General features: G+C 48.9%; 1 pseudogene; it reads right to left on the bottom strand.

The window, feature by feature from the left end:
• Positions 1–1,516: 1,516 nt before the first annotated feature.
• Positions 1,517–2,312, bottom strand: LOC147977046 (uncharacterized; annotated as a pseudogene).
• Between the last annotated feature and the right edge of the window lie 14,599 nt (positions 2,313–16,911).

Genomic DNA, 16,911 nt, shown 5'->3' with positions numbered 1-16,911 from the left:
GATGACGGAGTGATGATAGAAACAGATTCTGTGCAACTGAATAACACAAGAATCTTTCAGCATTAGGGGCTATTTTCAAAGATATTAACATACAACTGCATGTGGTGTTTATGGATGTATGTTTGGCATCTTATCCCCGGACTTCTAATGGAGTCGCACACATTATACGTGCGTATGGTGTTAAACTAGGAACTAGTTTTGTGTAAGATTTGGCTTGGCCAGGTTCCATACTTTGTAAAATTTGTTGTTACTGGTGATTTGTCTTCCCCAGTTGTGCAATGGAATGCACTGGGCTCCTTTAAAGAAAAGAAATGCCCTGTTACACATTTAAATGATTTATTTAATGCCTCCTAATCTCAGCCATGGTTTATTGATGTGCGCAACGAGAAGATAACCACTCTCACACGCACCCATTTCTGGTTGTGACCGACACAGGGCCCATGCGACGACATTGGATCATCATCACAGGTCAGTTTTTTGTGTGTAGGCCCTGTCTTGGGACATAAGAGCATCTCCAGCCGCGTCGTCAACAGGTCTTTTTCAGGCGAATTTTTCGCGCTGGTTCTTAAAAATCGGTCCAGTTGTGCCTCCAAGAGCCCGTTTTTCGCCGGTTTGGGTCGAAACTGGTGCCAGCGGACTCAGGCCGAACCCGGCGCGCTCGGGGCGTCCGGGGGCGCCGGGGCAACCTTTTTGACGCAAAAGCGGATGGGCCCGCCGAGTCAGCGAGACGCTGCCATCACCCTCACCGCCTCGGTTCCCGCGGGAATCAATGCGAAGGCTGCCGCGCTGCCGCGCCGGTCAGCCTCCATTGATGCCTCACGGGCGGCGCAGTGAACGCGCCACGACGCGCGTCTAGCCACGCGTCGCCCGGCATGCAGCCCGTCGCCGCCCAGCTACGACTATAAAAGGTGACCTCCCTGCCGGTGGACGCCACGGCTCTCATTTCCCCCTCCCCAACGTAGATAGCAACACTCCCCTCTTTCCGACGACGAGAAAGATGGGCGAGTGGTACCCAGGCGATGGCGCGGCGGCGAACGGCTTCGGCCGCCGCCACCTCCAAGAGACGGAGGCGCGCCTGTTCTACGAGGCCGAGTACCTGGCCCCCCGGACATGCGGGTGCCGGGGACATGGAGGCTAAGCGCCGGTGGCGTCCCGGTGCCACCGGTGCCCGAAGGGGCGGTGCGGCGGGCCGAGATCGTCCGCATCCGCTCGTCCATAACGAAGGAGCAGCCGAACGAACCGCGCTATGCCGCCGACAGCCACCACCTCTGGACCACGTACTTCCAACGCTGTCGCAAGGAGCAGATCGCCTCCACCAACGGCGTGATCCCGCGCGGCCGCCTCAACTCCGACGGGTGGCACGAGTGGTGAGGTGTGCCAAGCCGCACCGTCGAGGCCGTCCTCAACCACATCGAGACCGGCAACATGCCGCGCCTCGAGTACCCGCCGCGGCCGTCCTTCTCTCGCTGTGGGAGCTCCTACACGCCACGGCGGATGGAGCCGAGGTCGTCATTCGTCAGCTGGCTCCGGCTCACCGGCCGCGCTTCGCCCCGTCAAGTCCGAGCCGGAGGAGATGCCTCTCGGCCGCCGCACCCGCAACGGCGCCCTTGTCATCAACGAGGGTGCCCGGCCCTCCCCGCGCGGTTCCTTCCACTTGGTCTGGCCGAAGCCGGAGCTGGGGCTGCTCCTGGTGAAGCTGGAGCACGTCGAGATGGCGGCCCCTGACGACGAGTCCGCCCTCAAGTGAGCGAAGGAGGACTACGTCCGGAAGTAGGTCTGTCGCCAGCGTCGGGCGTACGCGGAGCTCCAGGCTCGGCGCCGCGGGGGCGAGGAGGGCAGCCTCATCGTCCTCGACAGCGATGAGGAGGACGAGGCCGGGCCGTCCAGCGCGCCACTGCGCCTCGGCGACCCTAGTCAGGGTTGCAGTAGGGATGGCGCCGGACCAAGCCAGCCGCACGACGACGACGGCAACGGCAACAGTGGCGACTACACCCGCTTCTACAGGCTTCTCGGCATGTAGACGACGACGGCGGCGGCGGTAGCAGCTAGGCATAGTTCACTCGTAGTTTGTATGTTTTCATGTTTTTTGTACAAATTTCAATAAATGTCCGCCGTGTTTATGCAAAAATCGCCGAGTTTGCATATATTTTGTACGGAACATCGCCGAACCCGGACAGCCTGTGGGCTGACGACCGAAAGCTAGGTCGCCCCCATGCGTCAATCTAATGCCGGCTCACCGTCAGACGACTTTTTTTCGACGTCCTGAAGGGCCGAACGGCTGGAGATGCTTTAAATGGGGGCTGGGAAGCCATGACGGACGGCAATAGGGAATGACAGACGTTGTGGGTTGTGCCACGATAAGCTCCACGCGGGCCTGGGGTAGGCAAAAAGCCCGTTAGAGCATGTACAACGCCCGGTGCTTAGCACGGGTGCCAGGATCAGATTTCTGGTTGATTAGGCAGTTATCATTAGAATCTGTGTAGCATCGACGCAAGCCTGTGCGCCGGGCGCTTCTTTGTTTTTCTTCCCATGCAAAGCGCCCAGGTAGTTCAATTTAGCGCATGTAATTAGCGTCTGCCGTTGTAACGAAGGGCGCTTAGGCATTTTTTTAATTCAGTGATATTTATTCCTTTTACTGTTAGCGAAGCGTCTACCATTGTAGATGCCCTTATGATCACGCTCAAGGCGAGGAAGCAAACCATCAGATCTATTCAGAGATTTGAACATGTTTTTTTCTAGAAAAAATAGAACCTCAAATATGTTGAACGTCATTTTACTATAGATGATCCTCTACTGCCTTGCGTGAAAGAATTGAGGCATCGATCAGTCCCCTCCCGAGTTATTCGATCATGCATGCATGTACGTCCATGATCAGCTCGCCAACTCGTTGACTTAGTGCATCCCATTTGTCAATCGTTTGCTACGCACAACCTCACGGCAAGGGGGAATCCTTGCATGCCTCCCCTCTGCGCTTCACCGTCGCCATCCTCCTCGCAGCACTGTTGTCGCCACCCATTGTAGCAAGTCGTGGTTGTTGTTTGCAACACCAGGTCGCCACCGCCACGATCTCGTAGCACACTGGCCCACCATCCCTGTCGCCCAGCGTAGGCTTCACAGCTCGCTCATTGGCCTATGCAGCATCACAATTCCACCATGCGGGTTGCAATATCAGCACACACCAACATCACCGCGCATTGGTTGGAGCATTCTAGGTCATCAGTCGTAGCACGCGGAAATAGCCTCTCGCAACACCCACTTGTGAGCTCGTAGCTCCCGCCGCCTCTCCAATGCAGCTCCAAGTCAACGTGGCCGTGAGCTACTGGGTGGTCTCCGACCAGAGTATACTCTTTGCCGTTCAAACAATACAGGTTTGTGCCAGGAAAAGCTTTTTCTTACATATAGTTCACTAAAACTTCTATTGCAACAATGATTTATCTTCTTGAGATGTCTTGTGGCCACCAAGTGTTTAATTCTTGATTGGTTTTCTTCATCCATACCAATTGGACGAGCATCTATCATCATTTTATGAACAAAAGATAGTTTTTTCACAAAGTTTAGATAAAAGAAGTACCCTCTGCTTACCTACAAGCGTAAGCACGCCATACTATAATTGATGTGTGAACAAACCAATTTCATATCACTGACCTACACAATAAGGCCATTTCTAACCGACCCCTTACAACCAGTTAGAGGAGTAAAAATTTCATTTTTACTGCTCTAATTGGCACCTAACCGATCCCTTATCTGCCGTAAGGGAGTAAATTTTTTGCTCCGGCGCCAACTTTCTCCCTAAATATACTCCACCGCTCGGTGGCTGAGTAAAAAGTTGCGCCTCTCCCCCGCATCACCACCGCGCCTCCATCTTTGCTGGCACGCCTTCCGGCAACCCTCCGCCAGCCCCGCCGCTACCTCGTTGCGTCCCTTACCCCTCGCTTCCCTTTTGCCCGTCATCGAGCCCATTTAGCCCCCGTTACCGTCACCGGAATCAAGGTGTAACGTCGTCGTCGTCGCCATTCTTGATTTCTTGGATTGCTTTGTAGTTTCTTCTTTTTTTTTTGCTGGTCGCTGCATCTCACCTTGCTGGAACACCGCTGTAAGTTATTCCCTCGCGTCGCCGCCCGCCGGTTTGGTCAAAACGATAGCGGCCGGCTAGTGCACCAGCACCGCACTGCAAGTGTTCGACGAATTGCCTAGGTGAGTTTTTTTGTTCGTTTCTCTTTGAACCGAACCTTCTGGATTGAACCTAGCTCTTTGGATTATTGTAGATGAAGAGGTTGAAGGAGATGGTCTTGGTGGACTCGTCATCATCGAAAGAGGAAGAAGACGATGATGACTTTGACACCGTTTTAGGCATGGTTGTCAATGATGATGTCCAGCGGCCTAGGAGAGGATCACAGTTTGGCCGCATACAGACCAATCGTGACAAAGAGGAGGGTCATGCAAAGATCATGAGACACTACTTTGACCCAAAGCCAACCTATCCGAAGAAGTACTTTCGCCGGCGCTTTCGGATGCACACAAGTCTTTTTCTGATCACTGCAAAAGTCGTTGAGAGATATGATGATTGGTTCAAGCTCTGGGGAAATGCATGTGGAGAGATAAGTGCAAGCCCTCTACTGAAGTGCATTGCCGCTGTTCAAGTCTTGGGATATGGGTGTTCAGCCTATTCAATCAATTACTATGTCTGCATTGGTGAAGACATAATCTTGGGCGCTATTCGAAGGTTCACAAAAGCAGTGATTGATGTCTTTAGCCCGGAGTACTTGAGAGCACCAACCGAGGAAGACACCCAGAGGCTGATGCCCGAGAGTGAAGCAAGAGGATGGCCAGGCATGCTTGAATCACTTGACTGTATGCATTGGACATGGAAGAATTGTCTTGTAGGGCGGAAGGTTCAGTACAAAGGCCACTGTAGTGATCCAACGATCATTCTCGAGGCAATTTCATCGAATGATCTTTGGATATGGCATTCATTCTTTGGTTTGCCTGGCTCTCACAATGTCTTGAATGTGTTGCCGAGATCACCACTGTTTTCTACGCTTATTAACGCTGAAGTCCTTGTAGCTATTCGGTCAACATGTACAATTACTCAATGGGTTACTACCTTGTGGATGACATATATCCACCATGGGCCACCTTGGTCAAAATGATACCGCGTCCAAAATGTAACAAAAAGCTGCTAGGAAAGATGTTGAGGAGTGCTTCAGGAGTGCTTTGCAATTATTCGTGGCCCTGCCAAGTACTGGAGCTCCAAGGTTCTATGGCGGATCATGACTTGACGCATCATATTGCATAACATGACCATTGAAGATGAGCGGGATATGCTTGAGAACTTTTGATACATCACCAATGGGTGTCTGGTTGAGCCAGAGTATGATACTAACACGATCTTAGCATTCCTTGAGGAGCATCGCAAGATTAAGAACTGTTATGTTCATGCTGAGCTCCAACAAGATCTTGTTGAGCATCACTGACAACGTCTTAGTGAGTCCTAGTTGTTCTATCACATGCTATTTGCTACATCTGAACCATTCAGCGTGTTTAAATTTGAATACTTCGGTTTGTAAACTTTGAATTCGGTTTGTAAACTATATTCATGATTTTCTTGATCATCCAAATTTATGTTTAGTTTCTATATGTGTTATCATATGTAATTTCAATTTATACTAAAATTGCAAAGTTTAGAAAAAAACAAAAAATCACTCCGTTAAATATAGGGGGGCGGCTAGGTCCGACCAAAACCTAACGATTTCCTCCGCCGGATACTCCATTATTTTTAGGGGATCGGTTAGAAATGCTGTAAGTAGTTACCTACTCATGCCTGCTACTCACGGTACATGGCCTACATTACTTCTTCACCCAATTTTCCACTCATAGCAACATCCACTCACCTATATAAACCCTTCACTTGTTAGCTTGTAAATTTCGTAGCCTACTTTCCACGCGTACACCTTAGCATGAATATGCTTATAGATCACAAAAAATAGACGATTAGTTACAATAATATGTCAATGATATATTCATTTTAATGCTTAACACTAGTAGAAAACAGGGCTTTGGTCCAGGCCGGGTCAGCCCATTAGTCCCGGTTCAGTCCAGAACCGGGACCAATGTGGGCATTGGTCCCGGTTCATGAGCCCAGGGGGCCGGCCGGGCCACGTGGGCCATTGGTCCCGGTTCATCTGGACCTTTTGGTCCATGTTTGGTGGGATGAACCGGGACCAATGGGCCTCGCTCTTGGCCCACCACCATTGGTCCCGGTTGGTGGCTTGAACCGGGACCAAAGGCTCCCCTTTAGTCCCGGCTCATGCCACCAACCGGGACCAATAAGGTGCCTATATATACCCCTCGCTCGCGAGTAGAGCACCCCAGTGCTCTGTTTTTCTCTGGTCAAGGGGGAGAGGGCTTGGTGGTGCTCTAGCTCACCTCCTATGCACACAAGGTGTTCGATGGAATGCCCGAGCCACACTACTTAAGCTTTCTCCTCTCCAAGCTCGACCTCCAAGCTCCATTTTCCATAATATTTGTCTAGATTTAGTGGTCCGTCACGCCCCGTCCCCGTCTTCACCGCCGTCGATCACCCGCGCCGAGCTCATCGCCGGCACCACCGTGGTGAGCCTCTTGTTTTATCTTCTTTCTGAAAGGAAAAATATTCTGTTGGAAATATGCCCTAGAGGCAATAATAAAAAGCATTATTATTATATTTCCTTGTTCATGATAATTGTCTTTATTCATGCTATAATTGTGTTATCCGGAAATCGTAATACATGTGTGAATAACAGACACCAACATGTCCCTAGTGAGCCTCTAGTTGACTAGCTCGTTGATCAACAGATAGTCATGGTTTCCTGGCTATGGACATTGGATGTCATTGATAACGAGATCACATCATTAGGAGAATGATGTGATGGACAAGACCCAATCCTAAACATAGCACAAGATCGTATAGTTCATTTGCTAGAGTTTTCCAATGTCAAGTATATTTTCCTTAGACCATGAGATCGTGTAACTCCCGGATACCGTAGGAGTGCTTTGGGTATGCCAAACGTCACAACGTAACTGGGTGACTATAAAGGTAGACTACGGGTATCTCCGAAAGTGTCTGTTGGGTGACATGGATCAAGACTGGGATTTGTCACTCCGTATGACGGAGAGGTATCACTGGGCCCACTCGGTAATGCATCATCATAATGAGCTCAAAGTGACCAAGTGTCTGGTCACGGGATCATGCATTACGGTACGAGTAAAGTGACTTGCCGGTAACGAGATTGAACGAGGTATTGGGATACCGACGATCGAATCTCGGGCAAGTAACATATAGATTGACAAAGGGAATTGCATACGGGGTTGATTGAGTCCTCGACATCGTGGTTCATCCGATGAAATCATCGTGGAGCATGTGGGAGCCAACATGGGTATCCAGATCCCGCTGTTGGTTATTGACCGGAGAGTCGTCTCGGTCATGTCTGCTTGTCTCCCGAACCCGTAGGGTCTACACACTTAAGGTTCGGTGACGCTAGGGTTGTGAAGATATGTATATGCAGAAACCCGAATGTTGTTCGGAGTACCGGATGAGATCCCGGACGTCACGAGGAGTTCCGGAATGGTCCGGAGGTAAAGAATTATATATAGGAAATGCTGTTTCGGCCATCGGGACAAGTTTCGGGGTTATCAGTATTGTACCGGGACCACCGGAGGGGTCCCGGGGGCCCACCGGGTGGGGCCACCTGTCCCGGGTGGCCACATGGGCTGTAGGGGGTGCGCCTTGGCCTACATGGGCCAAGGGCACCAGCCCCACTAGGCCCATGCGCCTAGGGTTTCCATGGGGGAGGAGTCCAAGTGGTGGAAGGAACCTCTAGGTGCCTTGGGGGGGGGGGGAGGGAATCCTCCCCTTGGCAGCCGCACCTAGGAGATTAGATCTCCTAGGCTGCGCACCACCCCCCCTTGGCCCTCCTATATATAGTGGGGGAGAGGAGGGACTTGACACACCAGCCCCTGGCGCCTCCCTCTCACCCCGTTACGTCTCTCTTCCTCGTAGTATAGGCGAAGCCCTGCTACTGTGACGCCCTGCATCCACCACCACGCCGTCGTGCTACTGGATCTTCATCAACCTCTCCTTCTCCCTTGCTGGATCAAGAAGGACAAATGCACGCACTGTTTAGATGACACTGAAAGTATATACCTGGACAAATGCAGGAAGAATGTGTACCTGGGCCATCGTCGATTTCTTCCGACCAACCATCAATGTCGAAAGAAAGGCAAGCATTTCAAAGGCGAGGCAGATCACCGGAAGAAGCCCGCCATGCGCACCGGTGATCACATGCCTGCTATGGTCAATGATTTACACTATGTAATCTTTGGAAAGGGTCCCGGTGGACTAGCTGTTCCGAATGACGCTGAGGGACACGCACCCATGTGGAAGAAGAAATCTATATTTTGGGACCTACCCTACTGGAAAGACCTAGAGGTCCGCTCCTCAATCGACGTGATGCACGTGACGAAGAACCTTTGCGTGAACCTGCTAGGCTTCTTGGGCGTGTATGGGAAGACAAAAGATACACCTGAGGCACGGGAGGACCTGCAACGTTTGCACAAAAAAGACGGCATGCCTCCGAAGCAGTATAAAGGTCCTGCCAGCTACGCTTTTACGAAAGAAGAGAAAGAAATCTTCTTTGAATGCCTGCTCAGTATGAAGGTCACGACTGGCTTCTCGTCGAATATAAAGGGAATAATAAATATGCCAGAGAAAAAGTTTCAGAACCTAAAGTCTCATGACTGCCACGTGATTATGACGCAACTGCTTCCGGTTGCATTGAGGGGGCTTCTACCGGAAAACGTCCGATTAGCCATTGTGAAGCTATGTGCATTCCTCAATGCAATCTCTCAGAAGGTGATCGATCCAGAAATCGTACCAAGGCTAAGGAGTGATGTGGCACAATGTCTTGTCAGTTTTGAGCTGGTGTTCCCACCATCCTTCTTCAATATCATGACGCACACATCAGTATGTATGATTTCCAATAAGTTGGTTGCTCACTCCATTGTTCCTGAGAACGGAGTCTTGGTCATTTTACCCATGAGGCATGGTTCGCACGTGTCAAATGATTCGTAATCAAGAGACTCTAAAAGTCCATTTGCATGGAGCTTCTTCACGCGTTTGACACCTATGTGACCAAGGCGGCAATGCCACAAGTATGTGGGACTATCATTATCAATCTTACATCTTTTGGTATTCACAATATGAATATGTGTAGCATTACGCTCGAGATTCATTAAGAATAAACCATTCACCATCAGAGCATGACCATAAAACATATCTCTCATATAAATAGAACAACCATTATTCTCGGATTTAAATGAGTAGCAATCTCGTATTAAACGAGATCCTGATACAATGTTCATGCTCAAACTTGGCACTAAATAACAATTATTGAGGTTCAAAACTAATCCCGTAGGTAAATTTAGAGGTAGCGTACCGACGGCGATCACATCGACCTTGGAACCATTCCCGACGCGCATCGTCACCTCGTCCTTTGCCAGTCTCCGCTTATTCCGCAGCTCCTGCTTTGAGTTACAAATATGAGCAACTGCACCGTTATCAAATACCCAAGAGCTACTACGAGTACTGGTAAGGTACACATCAATTACATGTATATCACATATACCTTTCGTGATGCCGGCCTTCTTGTCCGCTAAGTATTTGGGGCAGTTCCGCTTCCAGTGACCACTTCCCTTGCAATAAAAACACTCAGTCTCGGGCTTGGGTCCATTCTTTGGCTTCTTCCCGGCAGCTTGCTTGCCGGGCGCGGCAACTCCCTTACCGTCCTTCTTGAAGTTTTTCTTACCCTTGCCTTTCTTGAACTTAGTGGTTTTATTCACCATCAACACTTCATGTTCCTTTTTGTCTTCTACCTCTGCTGATTTCAGCATTGCAAATACTTCAGGAATGGTCTTTTCCATCCCCTGCATATTGAAGTTCATCACAAAGCTCTTGTAGCTCGGTGGAAGCGACTGGAGGATTCTGTCAATGACCGTGTCATCCGGGAGATTAACTCCCAGCTGAGTTAGGCGGTTATGTAACCCAGACATAGTGAGTATGTGCTCACTGACAGAACTATTTTCCTCCATCTTACAGCTGAGGAACTTGTCGGAGACTTCATATCTCTCGACCCGGGCATGAGCTTGAAAAACCATTTTCAGCTCTTCGAACATCTCATATGCTCCGTGTCTCTCAAAATGCTTTTGGAGCCCCGGCTCTAAGCTGTAAAGCATGCCGCACTGAACGAGGGAGTAATCATCGGAACGTGTCTGCCAAGCGTTCATAACGTCTTGTTCAGCAGGGAGAACAGGTGCTTCACCTAGCGGTGCTTGTAGGACATAATCTTTCTTGGTAGCTATGAGGATGATCCTGAGGTTCCGGACCCAGTCCGTATAGTTGCTACCATCGTCTTTCAGCTTGGTTTTCTCTAGGAATGCGTTGAAGTTGAGGACAACGTTGGCCATTTGATCTACAAGACATATTGTAAATATTTTAGACTAAGTTCATGATAATTAAGTTCATCTAATCAAATTATTCAATGAACTCCCACTCAGATAGACATCCCTCCAGTCATCTAAGTATAACATGATCCGAGTTAACTAGGCCGTGTCGATCATCATGTGAGACGGACTAGTCAACGTCGGTGAACATCTTCATGTTGATCGTATCTTCTATACGACTCATGCTCGACCTTTCGGTCTTTTGTGTTCCGAGGCCATGTCTGTACATGCTAGGCTCGTCAAGTCAACCTAAGTGTTTGCATGTGTAAATCTGTCTTACACCCGTTGTATGTGAACGTTGGAATCTATCACACCCGATCATCACGTGGTGCTTCGAAATAACGAACTGTCGCAACGGTGCACAGTTAGGGGGAACACTTTCTTGAAATTATTATGAGGGATCATCTTATTTACTACCGTCGTTCTAAGTAAACAAGATGCAAAAACATGATAAACATCACATGCAATCAAATAATAATAATGACATGATATGGCCAATATCACATAGCTCCTTTGATCTCCATCTTGGGGCTCCATGATCATCTTGTCACCGGCATGACACCATGATCTCCATCATCGTGTCTCCATGAAGTTGCTCGCCAACTATTACTTCTACTACTAAGGCTAACACGTTTAGCAATAAAGTAAAATAATTTATATGGCGTTTCTCAATGACACGCAGGTCATACAAAAAATAAACACAACTCCTATGGCTCCTGCCGGTTGTCATACTCATCGACATGCAAGTCGTGATTCCTATTACAATGACATGGACATCTCATACATCACATATATATCATTCATCACAACTTTGGCCATATCACATCACAAAACACTTGCTGCAAAAACAAGTTAGACGTCATCTAATTGTTGTTGCAAGTTTTACGTGGCTGCAATAGGGTTCTAGCAAGAACGTTTTCTTACCTACGTGAAAGCCACAACGTGATTTGTCAACTTCTATTTACCCTTCATAAGGACCCTTTTCATCGAATCCGCTCCAACTAAAGTGGGAGAGACAGACACCCGCCAGCCACCTTATGCAACTAGTGCATGTTAGTCGGTGGAACCGGTCTCACGTAAGCGTACATGTAAGGTTGGTCCGGGCCGCTTCATCCCACAATACCGCTGAAGCAAAATAAGACTAGTAGCGGCAAGAAAGTTGACAACATCTACGCCCACAACAAATTGTGTTCTACTCGTGCAAAGAGAACTACGCATAGACCTAGCTCATGATGCCACTGTTGGGGAACGTTGCAGAAAACAAAAAATTTCCTACGGTTTCACCAAGATCCATCTATGAGTTCATCTAGCAACGAGTGATATGATGCATCTACATACCTTTGTAGATCGCGAGCGGAAGCGTTAAAAGAACGGGGATGAGGTAGTCGTACTCGACGTGATCCAAATCACCGGAGATCCTAGCACCGAACGGACGGCACCTTCTCGTTCAACACACGTACGGTCAGCGTGACGTCTCCTCCTTCTTGATCCAGCAAGGGGGAAGGAGAGGTTGAGGAAGATGGCTCCAGCAGCAGCACGACGGCGTGGTGATGGTGGAGATGCAGTACTCCGACAGGGCTTCGCCGAGCTCTATGGAGGAGGAGGAGGTGTTGGAGGGGAGAAGGAGGCGCCAGGGGCAAGGGTGTGAGGCCCTTCCTCCCCCCACTATATATAGGGGACCTAGGGGGGGCGCCGGCCCTAGGAGATGCAATCTCCTAGGGGGGTGGCGGCCAAGGGGAGGGGGCTTGCCCCCCAAGCAAGGGGGGCGCCCCCTTTAGGGTTTCCCCCACCCTAGGCGCATGGGCCCTACGGGAAAGTGGCGCCCCAGCCCACTTTGGGCTGGATCCCTTCCTCATACAGCCCATAAGGCCCTCCGGGAGAGGTGGCCCCTCCCGGTGGACCCCCGGAACCCCTCCGGTGGCCCCGGTACAATACCGATATGCCCCCGAACCTTTCCGGCGACCGTATGATAACTTCCCATATATAAATCTTTACCTCCGGACCATTCCGGAACTCCTCGTGACGTCCAGGATCTCATCCGAGACTCCGAACAACATTCGGTAATCACATACAAGTCTTCCTAACAACCCTAGCATCACCGAACCTTAAGTGTGTAGACCCTACGGGTTCGGGAGACATGTAGACATGACCGAGAAGACTCTCCGGTCAATAACCAACAGCGGGGTCTGGATACCCATGTTGGCTCCCACATGCTCCTCGATGATCTCATCGGATGAACCATGATGTCGAGGATTCAAGCAACCTCGTATACAATTCCCTTTGTCAATCGGTACATTACTTGCCCGAGATTCGATCGTCGGTATCCCAATACCTCGTTCAATCTCGTTACCGGAAAGTCACTTTACTCGTACCGTAATGCATGATCCCGTGACCAGACACTTGGTCACTTTGAGCTCATTGTGATGATGCATTACCGAGTGGGCCCAGAGATACCTCTCCGTCATGCGGAGTGACAAATCCCAGTCTTGATCTGTGTCAACCCAACAGACACTTTCGGAGATACCCGTAGTATACCTTTATAGTCACCCAGTTACGTTGCGACGTTTGGTACACCCAAAGCACTCCTACGGTGTCCGGGAGTTACACGATCTCATGATCTAAGGAAAGGATACTTGACATTGGAAAAACTCTAGCAAACGAACTATACGATCTTGTGCTATGTTTAGGATTGGGTCTTGTCCATCACATCATTCTCCTAATGATGTGATCTCGTTATCAATGGCATCCAATGTCCATAGTCAAGAAACCACGACTATCTGTTGATCAACGAGCTAGTCAACTAGAGGCTTACTAGGGACATGTTGGTGTCTATTTATTCACACATGTATTATTTCCGGATAACACAATTATAGCATGAATAAAATACAATTATCATGAACAAGAAAATATAATAATAATTCTTTTGTTATTGCCTCTAGGGCATATTTCCAACAGTTATCAGGTTTTGTGTTGACTTCATTCCTGGCCTTAAGAAGATAGGTCTCCCTAAATCATGGTATGATGGGAGACTGACTGGAAAAGGCACTCTTGGAAGAGACTCAATAATATGCAGGGACGGATATTCTTGGTCTCAAGCACACTACATAGTTCTACAGAGCTCTACCTTGGTGACCCCGTATGTCGATGAACACAAGAACAGTCTGCGCTCCAAACACCCGGAGCAGTGCGACGACTGGATTACATGTGAACACATCAGGACTTTCAGCAGTTGGTTGGAAACACGTCTCAGAGGTGACAACACTGTTTGTGATGAGTTGTACTTGTTGTCCAGGGGACCACCTTTGACTGTATTGACTTACAAAGGATACGAGATAAATGGGAATACATTTTACACGATCGCCCAAGATCAAAAGAGCACCAACCAAAACAGCGGTGTCCGCTTTGATGCAGCAACCGAGAGCGGAAAGGACACATATTATGTTACATAGTGGACATATGGGAACTTGACTACGGACCTGATTTTAAGGTCCCTTTGTTTAAGTGCAAATGGGTCAATCTGTTAGGCGGCGGGGTACAGGTAGACCCACAGTACGGAATGACAACAGTGGATCTGAAAAATCTTGGGTACACTGACGAACCGTTCGTCCTAGCCAATGATGTGGCACAGGTTATCTATGTGAAGGACATGTCTACCAAACTGAGAAAAAGAAAAGACAAGGAAGCGAATACATCATACGATGAGCCAAAGCGCCACATAGTTCTTTCAGGAAAAAGGGACATCCTGGGAGTGGACGGCAAGACAGACATGTCTGAAGATTATGAAAAGTTTCATGAAATTCCTCCCTTCAATGTCAAGGCTGACCCAAGCATCCTGATAAACAATCAAGATTATCCATGGTTACGGCGCAATAAGCAAATGACACAAGCGAAGAAAAAGTGAAGACTTTCTCCCGCAACTTTGTAACACACGAACATGCTACCATTGTCCGTTTTGTACATGCACATGCTATGTGGGTGAAATTATGATACCATCCCAACTTTCAAATTTTTCAGAGTTCATTTGAAATGCTTTCATGTCTTATGGTTCGGCCCTCGTAATACCATGACCATTAGTCCCTGGCCCATGCCAACTTTCAACTTTCAACTTTCTAAAACTAATGGCACTAACAGAAAGTTTATAATTTTGCTCCTCGCCCCTGGCCCATGACCATTAGTCCCGGTTTGTGCCACAAACCGGGACTAAAGGGTAGGTCCTCGTTGCGGGCAGAGTTTAGTCCCACCTCGCCAACCGAAGGGGGCTCACACCGGTTTATAAGCCCTTCCCTCTCTGCCTTGTTGAGCTCCTCTCAAAGTGAAAATAGATGCCCTAATAGAGAAAAGTTTAACCTAAATTCATAGTGAATTTCTCTGAAATTCATAGAAATTTACTAGGAATTTAGATTGAATTTTCTCTATAAGTGCATCTATTCTCATTTTTTTAGTAAGTTAATCACAAACTTGTGATTCAAACAATTTTCAAAGAATTCAAATTTTAACTATTCAAATTTGAAAACTAATGGCACTAACAGAAAGTTTATAATTTTTCTAAAACTAATGGCACTAACAGAAAGTTTATAATTTTGCTAACCTAAAAGAAAACAGAATTAAAAATTAAAGCAAAAAACAAAAGAAAATAAATAATGCAAAAAACAAATCAAAAAAACAGGAAAAAACTATTTTTATACTAAAGTTAATCACAAAATAAAATAAATAAAGCAACAAAGAAAACAAAAAAACTAAAAAAGTGTTTTCAAATTTGAAAACTAATGGCATTAACAAAAAGTTTATAATTTTTCTAAAACTAAAAGCATAAAGAATTAAAAAAATAAAGCAAAAAACAAAAGAAAATAAATAAAGCAACAAAGAAACAAAAAAATGCACCTACTGGACCACCACGGCCTGAATACGACTAGAAACCCTACCATGGGCCAGGATTCAGGCCCGCAGCAGGCCCAGTAGACCCACAGGCATTGCAGTGACAGATTAGGCCCGAAAGCCTGCAGTTGAGAGGAGCTCGGGAGGGTGGGCGCAGCAGCGCTTATAAACCACTCCCGAGCCCTCTCAACTAGCGAGGTGGGACTAAACTTTTGGGCGCGGGGCAGCACAAGGCCATTGGTCCCGGTTGGTGGCACCAACCGGGACTAAAGGGGGCATTGGTCACGGTTCGTGGAACCAACCGTGACCAATGCCCCCCTTTAGTCCCGGTTGGTGCCACCAACCGGGACCATAGGCCTCTGCTTCCCGCCCTTTCGGCTGCTGAAAAGAGACCTATGGTCCCGGTTGGTGGCACGAACCGGGACCATAGGTGTGCATTGGTACCGGTTCGTGCCACGAACCGGGACCATTGCTCTGGGTATATAAGGTAGCACTTGTGAAAATTTCGCCAACCGCTCCCATTCACCCCTGACGCCTCCAGGCCATTCGTCGTCGTCGGTGGCTGGGGTCTGCTCTGAAGACTCCATGCCTATGGCGGAAGGAGCTCATCAACCTTCTGAACTGGATGCCTCCGCCTCCGGCGAGTCAGGGCACTCCGCCTCCTCCACCGCCTCCTCCTCCGGCGAGTGACGATCAGGGCCCTCGGCCGGCTCCTTCTCCGGCGCGTGGCGGCACTCTGCCTCCTTCTCCGCCTGCGCCGACGCACCCGAACAGCCAACCTCCTCCTTCTCCGCCTCGTCAGCAAGGGCGGAAGAGAACTGCCGCCGCTCCAGCTGCTCCGGCGCGTCGTAGTCCTTCTCCTCCGCCTCGTAAGCAAGTAAAGAAGACAACCGCTCCGTCTGCTCGGTCGGCATCTAGCAGTACAACCAGAGGCGGGAGGACATACAGATTCAGTCCTTCTCGAAGACTCCAGAGAAGTTACCATACGAGAGGACCCCGGAGGAGAACGCGAAGATCGCGTGAACCGAAGTGGATGACTGGTTTCAAGGGTTGAAAGCAAAGAGACATCCACCTCTGGAGGAGAAGGTAGATCCGGTGAAAGTGAAGCGCACTCTGGCTGCCCTGGCAAAACCACCCAAGTCTCCGCCGAAAGGCAACTATGAGCGCATTATTGCAAAGACATTGGCCGAAGTGGAGCGGTCGGGAAGTACAGTCAGGGATAAAAGGCTGAAAGAACGACGAGCAGCTGGGAAATAAATTGCCCAGCTCGGCGAACAAGCGAAGCAATCGTGCCCCCCCCCCCTCAAGGTGCCTAGCGACATCGTCGATCCGAGGATGGTGCCCGGTTATGGCAATGTTAACGATTACCTGCCCGACGATGTACATTATGATACCATGGAGGTGCAGATACACAGATACGAGTACGGGAAGCCTCTCGTCAAAGATCAAAAATCTTTAACAACGATGATGCGAAGATTACATGATTGGTACTTGAAAATC

This window comes from Triticum urartu, chromosome 4A (genome assembly GCF_056163025.1).
Source record: "Triticum urartu cultivar PI428250 chromosome 4A, HENAU_Tu73, whole genome shotgun sequence".
NCBI lineage: Eukaryota > Viridiplantae > Streptophyta > Magnoliopsida > Poales > Poaceae > Triticum > Triticum urartu.
The sequence above is the reverse complement of the archived record's forward strand: the minus strand, read 5'-3'. Positions and strand labels throughout refer to the sequence as shown.